Consider the following 12,098-nt stretch of genomic DNA (forward strand, 5'->3'; position numbering starts at 1 on the left):
CGTCCGAAGCATTAAGGGCGACCATAATAACTTTCACATCCTCAGTCATAATCTCTTGCCCATTTTCTCGACAGAAGACGATCACCAAAAAGGCAATTTCGATGTCAATATAAAGCGGCGGAGAAAATTGTGTTTGTTCGCTTATTGTCGGTCGTAAAGGTCTCAAAATCCCAACCAATGACACTCAATCTTGAATGTACATTCATTTCAGAGTGCAAACAGTCGAAAGCTCTGTTGGTCACGCAACAAATGCCATGATTTAAAAGAAAGGGTTTGGGTTCTGCCCAGTGGCGTACCTAGGATTTTCCACAGGGGGAGCAAAATCGGCCGCCAAAAAATTTGACAAGCCAAAAAAAAAAAAAAAAAAGGTCTTCAATCAAAATTAAGGTTTTCGTACCGGAAAAAAAATAGAAAAGCAAAAAAAAAAAAAAAACTGAAAAAAGGTCTTCAAGCTCGTTAGGGGGGGCAAAAAAGGTCTTTCAAGCTCGTCAGGGGGGGGGGGCAGGGATATGTTTTTTGTATGGGTTGTGGCTCGTCAGGGGGGGCAGTCTGCCCCCCCCCCCGTAGGTACGCTAGTGGTTCTGCCAAAGGTGAAATGGATTTTAAGATTGTCTTATAACCCGTATTTTCTGATAGGAGTGTATACCATAATTACAATGCAGGAAATAGATTGGTCTCGAATTTCTCCCTGTTTTTGTTCTTATAATGCATGCATTTAGAAGTACGAGATTGCAAATTTGAAGTACTTTGAGACGCCTCATTTTATTTATATTTGTCTCTTATATTACGTTTGATGTAGTAATTCTTAATTCACAATTGGTATTGATTTTTTTATGCAAAAGTATTATAATTCAAATTGTTTTGTTAATAGTATCAAATGTTATGTAGTCTTTGCAGACAAACATCACATCATGATCATATTCCTATTTGATCTGTAAAAAAAAAAAAGTTAAACCCCCGTAATGGAGCAAAGCGGCATTATAGCTTACTAAGGAAAGAAACGAAACCGTCTCGATTATTTTAATCGTCTTTTCATGGGAGTGTATGGTCTACTATGTGACTATATAGAATAGGCAATAGGGATAGAGATGGTGTATAAAAACAGATAATTTGCTTTTATTTAATCGTGTGACGTAAAATTAAAATTTTAACCAGCACGAGGGTAATTATGTGTTCAGCCAACTTGGGGCAGTATTTATTTACCTAATGCAGGAAGCATATTGTCCAGTAAGGTTAAAAAAAGAAGAAGCAGCAATTACTTTAGAATAGGCAAAATTTTCATCACACTGGATAAATGAAAATACCCAATGTTGGTTGGACAAATAATTACCCTCATGGAGCATTATTACCCAATATTTTTTTAGAGTGTTGTTGTTGCATGAATTATTTCTGAAGAGCCATCGATACATAAAGCGTAGAACAAGGACAACAAGAAGCTGGTCTCAGAAAAAACAGGAATGATGCAAATGCAGAGAGAAAAATTGTAAATTAGGATGAACGAGGATAAGAAAATAATCTGAATTACTCGGCAAAGAAACAATCAACGAATACCTTACGGAATAATGACGAAAGAAAAATTAATGAATGAAGTGAAGGATACGTGAACCTGATTATGCCAGGCAAATGGGAGACGCTGACATTAATGAATGGGTAATAGTGATGTTGATGTAATGTAAACTGGGACATGTGGGAATAAAGGCCCAAGAGGGGTGCTCAGAAACAAACAAAAACCAGGGCAGAACAGGTTCGCTTCGAGTATCAATTAAAATGAGAGAGTGTAAAGAGAGGAGAGAGGGGGAGGAAGAGGGAGATAGAGATAGAATTAGATGGATAGAGGGAAAGAAATATAATCATGAAGGAAGAGACGAAGAGGGAGAGGGTTGGAGGTTCTTAATTTGCTCTAGATGGAGTAACAATGATATCTGGAAAAAAGGGATGTTAATCAATGAAAAGCAACTGTAACAAAATCTGAATATATTATGATTGTGATTAAGATTTGTATGTAATCATTCAAATCACCTTGTAAAGATTCGGTTTGAATGAGATCACTGGTGAATTAATATTCGATAAAAGTATAGAAGATGAAGAAAGGGGAGAAAATCGCAATGGAGAGAGAGGGGAACGAGAACGAGAAACACTTAGAGAGAGGGGGAGTGTGAAAGAGATAAGAAGTCACGTCCCAATATAAGATACAGTTCATCTTAAGAGTGAAATGGTTGAAAGTGGATGTTGAAGAGTGAGAGAGTTGATGTATATGCGGTGATACATCGTCAACATTGTACACAAGGACCCACTGGAGAGCAATAATTAGCCTAGTTATACAACCGGAGATTCTTCAAGCCATCAGAGAGAAAATTATGCTCGATTGTAGAGGGGCAAAATAGATATCCCGTGCACTCAAAATGTATGTTTGCGTTCTTGAACAAAGGCGTTATGTTACAAAGCGAAACGATGTCTGAAACGTGCAGGTGTAATGCCATTGCATAAAATTATGTATGATATACATACATGTAAGTCTGATAATGCCCGTTTCAATTGTATTGTGTCCATCTGATATTTCCAACGTGAATAGCACTATATGTAATTCTGTAGTTATGTAGAGTTCCGTACAAAAAGGATTATATTTTTTGGTAGTTTATTTTTTTCTCTACAAAGTCCCCTCCATATCCGTACGTCATCATTCTTTTCTACCAAGGCACTACATTCCATCATAGATAGAGCTAGGTTTGAATACAAATGCGAATTATCACAAGACAGTGAACGATTATATACAAGATTTATACAAACTTGCACTGTTTATCTTATAATCGACGGAAAGTACAGAGAGTTGACAAATGAATTGCTGGTTCACCAATGGCGGAAGAGCTAGAATCTACTTGCGCTGTCCAAATAAATTTTCCTTGGTGATCGTTTATCGTTATTGTACCCTCATTTCATTGCCCATTACACGTACTCCTCCCTTTCTAACCCTCTCCACTTAATCTCTTTTCTCTTTCTATATCTCTCTCTATTGCATGTAGTCCGGCATTCAGGTTTTCCCCTCTCATCTTTTTTGCATCTACCCCCACCTTTCTCTATGTTTATGTTCCAGTACACTTTTCCTTTCTTTAAAGCACAAATCATTTACATTTAAAAAAATACATGGGTCGATCGGCCCTTCACGCATATGCACTGTACATTAAATGAATATGCATAATAATTGGGAAAGATAAAGGAGTGACTCTTTGTGGGGGGGGGGGGTGAAGGGGGCTCCAAACACAATCAGGTGACAATTTGTTATTCTGGAATAAAGTTCCCTGACCCCCTTTTCAGTCTATAAAATAGAGTTCCGCGATCCGTTATTACCACCTGTGTAGTTCCATGTTCAACCTCCTCCCTCATGTTTTATTATTTGTTTTTGAAGGAGAATTAGGTTTGTTATTCCGAAGGTTCGATAGTCCAGATATTTCGAACGAACGAGCTAATGCAAACCTTGCTTATATCTTATTGAATTTTTGAAATATCAAAACTTCGGAATATCGAACCATCGAAATAACGCTCCTTTTCCATGTTTTCGGAATAAAGAGCTGTAACTGTTTGCGATTTCCCTTTGCACAGTTGCATCTGGACGTCCACGGCTTTTTTTCCAAGATTTCTTAAGAGAAATAGGATCATGGTTATTATGACATATTCGTAGTACTCCATGTATTCATTCATTTCCATGTTCCGAATTTCTTTCTAGATTTCCAGAGCTTATCAAGTTTTCTTCAAAAGAAGTGTAAATTCTACTCGTCATGTATTAATTTTTTCTCAACCTTTCTTAAGTCAATATATACTGTCTTTCGCTTGCACGCGTCCCCAAAGACGGAGATCAAGTAGGACGAGGAGGATGTTGAACCAGGTACTCTTCCTTGACAGAGTAGTATGTGGGGCCTCTGAGGAATGTTATGAAGAGCCTTACAAACATGGGCTTTTCCTTTCGAAATTTAATAACGGGAACTTGTATTAGCTGGAGCATGACTGCATTGAGGCTTCTCGAAGTTGGTACAAGTATGGACTAAGTCATTGAAAATGGAAAGTTGGTAGCATTTTCTGAATATCAAGAGTACAAAATTTTAGATACTGAAATCCACTCAATACCGTCCACTCAATACCGTCTTCTTTTTCGGCATTGGGGAGTTCAGGGCCCGTCTTACAAAGAGTTGAGGTTGATCTGATCAATCACAATAATGGACGGCCAGCAACGTCAACATTTGAAATGCATGTTTGTTCAAAATATTTTCTACATAAATTATATTATATGTATTTATGCATTCATTGTTTTCTTAAAATTCACTGTGCTTCTCTTTGTTTACAAAGGACATTGTGTAAATTTACTGTAGAACAAATTATGACACTGATGGATTTCCATAAAGTTACGATTGATTGGATCAATCGTAACTCTTTGTAAGATGGGGCCCAGCTAGGGCCCGCTCTTACAACGAGCTACTATTGATGTCAATCTCTACTGTATGGAAATCCATCCATACCATTTTTTTTTTCTACATGAAATTTGCTCATATCTAGACAATATTTTGAACAAATTTGCATTGTAGATGTTGAGGTTGATGGCCGTCAATAGTTGTGGTTAATCGAATCAATCGCAACTGTTTGTAAGACGGGCTAGGTTTGCGGTCTCGCAATGACAATGACGCGGAATCTCCTGTCCTTAGCGCTGCCGCTGAGCGCTCTCTTCCTTTTTCATGCGCAGTTAGGCCAAATCCCCTAAATCAGAAGTTTTCCGAGGAACGAAAGAGAATTTATGGCCTTAATGTTATAGAAACGAAGAAGGTGCAATGTGAAAGTTGTTCAAAATGTGTTTATTTTTTCACTGACGGATACTTTTAAAACCCTCAAATTTGGCAGCTTGTAAATGTCATGTCAAAAGGTGATATACATGTAGATATCTTAAAAGTTTATCATTAATAGTGTCTTGAGAAGTACATGAGTTTTGATGCTAACGTTTATGAAAGTAACTCCGTGAACAAAACTCTTTCCTTCATCCTATCTATATATTTCACACCCTTTCCTTCGCTCTTCCCTCCATCTTTCTCTCCAACCTTCCTCCCAAGATGACGGACGGTTTTCCGTGTGATGAGGATGCGATCATGTTTGGCAAGTATTGTCTTTCATATGCGTCTTACCTGCATAGTGCAGCCGATGAAAGGTTCCTGCAGCGCTAACAAAGCGCGAAGTGCATTAAACTCTCTTGCCCCAGTCAGACCGACGAAAGCAACATCAAACCGGTCGATGCTAAGTAATGGAAATAACACTGTCGTTTGACCCAGTCTTGAATCGGTTCCCTCAGTATGGCTGCAGTTGCTATCTTCCCCCATCTTGCAGAAATTCAATACTTTTTAATTCTCGACGGAGGACGAAACCGACTTTTTTCATCAAATATGATCTTGGAAACTTTTAGTGCGAGATTGAGAAAAGGAAAAGAGAAAATTGATTTGATCGCCGCAGGTAAGGTGTTAGTATCACTGTACGCAGTGCAAGCGATGGATCAGGTATGAGATTTGTTCGCTGGATATGGAGCTACTGATTCTTAAAAAAATTATGCCTAGAGCAAAAAATTATGCCGAAGGAAATAGTCTCTCTGGCAACGGAACCAATCAGCAATCAATGTAATTAATTTTTTTTTTCTTAAGGATTGTTGAGTAGGAAGTTCATGAGAGATAGGTCCAACACTTTTATTTAAATGTATATCAATAAATTCGATTATGCTAACTGTTTTCTAATCTTTGTATTACATATTCTTGTATTCTTGAAAGAATGGATATGATACTGTACATGAGTAATATTATGATTAATTTAAAATGCCATGCTATGAAAATATTGGAAGCTCGAAAGAAAGAAACAATAAGAAAATATTTTGAATTTGTACTCTTCAAAGTTGCAGCCTAAGATGCCTTATTCTGAGCACCTCCATACTCTGGATCACTTCGGTATATAGGCCTATGAGTTGTTCAACTTTACACCTTTGAAACCAGGGATGTACTAAGAAGAATAAGAAAAAATAAAAATAAGAAGAAGTAGAATGGGAAGGAGGAGGAGTAGAAGGGGGGAAATTAAGAAAAGGTAAATGGCAAACCTATGAGGAGAAATAGGAAGAGCAGATGTACAAATTTCATTCGAACTCAATAAAACAAAAGAGAATGCATAATGAGCGCTTCAATATTACGTCCCCGTCGCTATTTAGAGACAATCTGAGAAAAATAATCTTGACCTTGAAATCTATGATTGGTTCAGATTACCGGCTGAGATCTACTCTGATTTGGATGGGTAGAAGATATACGATAGCAAAGGAGTACTCCAGACTGAAAATGCAAAAGTGGCGTTCTGCTTTTAGGACAGTGAGCTGCAGATCGCATAATCAAGTGTTACGTGAGGCAACATTTCCTGCAAGGCACATGACTCGTATAACATTGAATGCCTTTCTTGGAGAGCTTGCATTTGTATAATGTAAAAGGTAACCCAAACGCCTTGATATATTGAATTAAAAAAAAGAGTGGCATATGTAAGCGATCCTGGTAGGATTGATGGGACATCTTGACGCATTTTTCCAAAAACAAATTCATTTGCCGAAACAGTAAATTGGTGAAAATCAATCGAAACAAATATTTTGTGTGCATTGATAAGAAATCGGTAGTAGTTGAGAATTCAAACGTCAGCATAATTTTGTCTTAAATGTGATATTTCATTTTTTTTTTGGTATTCATTCACAACGAATGCAAGAATGAAAGAACAAACAAGCAAAACACATGGATGATTTAATATATTCATACATAGATAAATATGCTGGTAGATTAATAAACAAATACCTGTGTGAATAAATCAATGAAGAAATTAATTTATTTTTCACTTCAATGACGTTATTGTCGATTTTCTTATTAAGATCTTTTTTTCCGAAATACCATAGCTGAATATAGATATGAGATAATTCCTGCAATGATTACATGAATATGAAACATATGCCATATGGTATATTCCTATTGCATCATTTACATTAAAGGACAAAATGGCTCTAAATTAGATTGATCATAATCATCTGATTTGAACAATCGTTAAATATTCATGACGATATCAAAATAGCTCAAAAAATCTATATTCCTCACGTAATATTAGCTTTCTTTTGGAGAATTTGCTCCGCTTACCGGTAATCTCATCATCTCTTCTGCTGGGGCTATTTTTACGGATGAATCATGCAAAAATTCTCAATCAAATACAAATCGAGAATTTCAATGTGTAGAATATTAACTTTACATGACTGACTCTTTCTCAGACATGTCGATCTTCCACGCTCAAGACTGTCCTGTAATCTCGATCCGATAGAAATGAAGCTCTCAAATCCACAAGTCTCTTGAAATCGATATAGCAATTGCAGCCAAAAGCCCTGCAGATAACCGAAGAGTCTTTCTCTTCTCACATGACTTTCTCGGTTCTATAAATCCAACCCCCCTTTTTTTCCCCTCAGCAATATCGAAATTTCATCTGGCTGGCTCTCTGTGTAACAATGTTTGAATGTGACTCTCAGTCGAATATAATCTTTAAATTCATGTTTCGTGCATGCATGGAGTTCGATGTTGCATCTTCTTTTGTGGATTTTTGGCGCATAGCTCTGTCCGGTTCTGCAGTATTTGCTGGCTGTTGTTTTTTTATCCATGACCACGAGTTTCATCTTTAACTCCCCGATTAGATATCATCATATGTTTACAGGTATAAGGTTAATCTAACACGTACCTCATCTCGGATTAAATATCCCTTAATTTCTTAGAATATGTCTTACCAAATGTTTCGTCGTGTTTTTCAATCTTTTGTGCGATCCTGGTTACCTGTATTACAACAACTACATTCTACTACCAATATCTCCCCGCCCCCTCCCCTCTCCCCTTCCCCTTCCCCATCTCTCGTTTTCCTCTCTAGCCTGGTCTCATAAATATACCAAACGCCGCCCTTCTAAATACTACTTACTAGTACTACTCTCCCACATGCACGCACTCACACACACACACTCACACACACCCGCACACACCCACCCTCTCACACACACACCCTAGTATTCTCTGCTCGCATCATTACAACCTGCTAAAAAAAACCCGCAAGGGTGCACGTTTCTAGGCATGCAAAACAGGCCTCTTTAACGTTGCCTGGACAAACATAGAAGATTAATGATGCCTGTGGAGAGACTAGGCCCGACCTCAAAAGAGTAAATTGACTGGCTTAATTTGAATGAATTGATCAGTGATGGATGGCTGGACGAATGACCGAAGAACCTCTCGGATTGGACAGTAACATCGGTCAAGAGCAAGGGGTATAAATTGCTTTCAATAAGGAGAGTAGCCATGTTGCTTTATTTTTTTTTTCGTAGTATATTCCCTCTGTGATTCATAGCTATAAGGTCCAAGGTCCTTTCTTTAATATCGAATCATTAATACAGCAATAACTCTTTTTGACCAAATAAAAAATCTTGCTCTTGAAGATAAATGGCCACATACACATATCTTATTATCACCCATGATGATCGTTCCTAAAAAGTATGTCATTTATGTGTTGATTCGAATCAACGTGCGTGGTGAAGCCAAAGAGAACTTTTTTTTTTGTTTTTTTACCTCAAAGACGAATACTACCAAATATACTTAAGCCCGTTATAAAATGGTACATTAGCAACGTACTCAATCGTAAATTATGGAGATTATAACGGAAGTATACACATTATATTATATACTCGGAACAGACTAAAAAAATTCAAGCTGTAGGTAGGATTACTGAGCCAGCTATGATATAGTAATAAGATTTTATGAAAACTCCTTTTGAATCTATTTCAATTTCCCTAATGGCAAACTGTGGCTTACTCGTATAAAGCTAAAGTACTTTGCTATCTACTGTAGATGTCAGTTCAACCTTTCATAAAAAAAATATAATAAAATGGAATAATAAAATCGTACCAAGATCTGATTAAGGGATTCAATATATTATTGTAATAAAACCTTCAGAATCTTTATTATAGCTCGTTTCAATAAACACTTATCCGAATCTAGTAGTTTACTATCTCCTTTAGATGTCTATGAAGTGTGTTCTTCAACACGCAATGATAATAACTTGTGAAAATGATCTCTTGTCGGTAATTATTACCTTGAATTTTTTATTGAAGAGTATGTTATTGTTTAAAGAGAGAGAGAGAGAGAGGGAGAGAGAGATGTTGAGGGGGGGGGAGACGGCGAGGGTGTGTGTGTGTTTAAACAATAAAAAATACGATTATCGGGTATTTGATTTGATTTTGGTTAGTTGTTTATGTAGTAAACGATTCATTTTAATTTCCACATAGATTGACATTAGTTTAAAGTCAAATCGGTCAGAATATTCGGGAAAGGGTTATCAAGATGACCATGTAAAAACACACAAAAAAGCCTGAAAAAATAAAGGCATATTAAATTACGATGTTACAGGGATGGATCAACCTTTCCCCAAACCCCACTAAATCGTCCGGTTTTTTTTAGGGATTTTGAAAAGTGTCTCTAGCAACCCCCCCCCTTGGATTCGACTTAATTTTAAATGGTGAATGCTGATCTCAATCAACATTGTAACATTCATGTAAGCCCATTCATGTTTTAAACACGATGACCTTTAAAATTCCCTATAGATATAAATTTAATGTTCTTCTCTTCGACCACTCTTTTCGTTTGATCAGATATAAGTTATTTAAAATTATCGATTGATCACTGCATGGCTACATAAGAATTTACTTAACGTTCATGAGTTCAGTCCCAGTTTCTTTGTGTGTTTTCATGTTACCAGTCCCCAATCTTATATGCTCACCACGATCACTGTGAATGGATTCTTACATATGACTGGTTCATCGCACTGCTGTGGGTAATTTTCCTCCCGATTCCTCCCAAGAGAACATTGTAACCTCTAGCTAAATCCGTATTACACAATAAAACATATCGTTAACATACAGAACCCGGTAACACTAACGTTTATGATCGGTCGCAAGAATAGCTCTGATTGTACATTTTGTCATCTTTCGGAACAAAATGCGCTTGCAACACTTGTTTTGATTTGTCCGTGCCTTTTAGCGATTGAATTTCGGAGCCCATGTTATCGCTCAAGCAACTTTTATCCATTATTTCTCGCCAGGATGCCACCTCATTTTACTTTTTGACAGATATTTATAGAAATGAATAGAACGTTCCACACACTTCCTTTAACATCTAGAGACAAAGGATTTTGCACGTAAAAGAATGACACATTATAAAATTAGAAGAAGAGAAAATCAAATCCATATTTCGATCGTTAAGACAATTATGGTAAATTAGCTTAAGACACTATGATGGTAGATTAATAAGAAAATATTGTCTTATAAATAGGCTTGTTATAATAATTGGAGAGCGCCTTCGTAGAGCAAACAGTTAAAATTACTAAACATCAAAAATTGATTTGCATTTTGTTACAAAGTTACATGTATATATGAAAGGATGTTATGCTTTGTTCTATTTTTTTAAAATCTATATCAATTTATTTGTAAATCTGCACATTAAAGGAATACAAATATACGCCCAGGCCAATTCCCTTTAACGAGAAAATGCAAGGCAAGCTGAAACTGGTCAAACGCCTTAAAACAGATCTCAGTGTTAATTCAACATCATGCAGTGCTAAAATAGAACCCGACAGGGGGAAGCAAACGTCATGCATGGCGCTGCCCCTCACAGCACTGAGGCATGCTTTAAAATTTGGTAAAATTGACGCATTTTTTTAAAAATTCCATTTCATCATGTTTTTATAAAAGGTTGAACACGATATCTTTCAGACAGACAAGCGCCTGTAAGCGTGTTTTATATGACAGAAAAGGAACAGACGATGCACTTTCTAATGTTTTATCTTACAGTTCATGCATTTAAGATGAGAGATTTTCAAGTTTGGAAAAAAGACATCTATTTTTAACAGAAGCAGGTGAATATCATGATATGGTGGGGGTGAATGTATTGGCGTTGGCGTCAACTATTTTATAAGATTTTATTTCATGACTTAAATTTATATCATTATTGTCGCGTCCACATAATCATGTAATAAATTTCCTGCATTTTAGGCGCTAATGGATTTCATTCAAACCGCTAACGATGTTGTTTTTTGTGAGTTTATCTTTTTTCTTTTAATATTCTCCTTGTTAATAGATATCAATAACGCATGATGTGATGCATGACATACAGATAATGATGTGATAATGCAGCGAAGTTACTTAAATCGCTTCTATGATATACTTACATTATGTAAATTTTTACTAATGGGAACAATAACCAATAATGGCCAGTGAACAAAACTCAGTCAATGCCTTGTTGTCAATTAGAATTTATTTATTATGTTCCACTCTAACAAGGTCTACTTAAGTGGGCATGTTGGGTTGAGGGAATATTTTTTTTAAGTATAAAGCTAAATGCTGTGAAAACTTTGTGTGAAAATGTATCTTCGAAAGAAAACCGTATGTTTTACCAAACAAGCATATAAGTTACCTGTTTTAAAAATTTAATTGTGTATTTTCTTTGAAATCGAAATTCCTTTAATAGTAATATTCTAAATAAAAGTATATGTATCTATATTGGTAAATATTGTGGTGGTGACATTGAAAAATATAATTTAACAGCTTTTCTTTATGAGAATAAGAATAGTCTTACCCCTTTCTCTGTATGTAGCCCAACACAAGTCTAAATTATATCTCCAAATTAATCTGCTTTTCATTCTACCACTTCCACTGATAGAAAATGAAACAGATGTATTGGCTCAAGTTGTAATAATGCAATTCTCATGTTAGGTGAAAATGATAATTTGTTTAAAAAAAAAATAGGCAAATACTTAGGCATTCATCCAATTTGAATAATTCGTTGATGACCAATTTAGAGGAAAATAGAGTTAGCATAGCAATAGCCATTTTGTCAACAGAAATAATGTCACTTTGAAAATCTGATTTATTAAAACGTAAAAAAATATCGAAACCTTTGCTGGCATTCGATTCATACGAAAAATAATAAATTCAAAAGTAACTTCAGAGTGGACGATGAATGTCATAGCATCGATGTATTTTC

The sequence above is a fragment of the Lytechinus pictus genome, chromosome 2 (assembly GCF_037042905.1).
Source record: "Lytechinus pictus isolate F3 Inbred chromosome 2, Lp3.0, whole genome shotgun sequence".
Classification (NCBI taxonomy): Eukaryota; Metazoa; Echinodermata; class Echinoidea; order Temnopleuroida; family Toxopneustidae; genus Lytechinus; species Lytechinus pictus.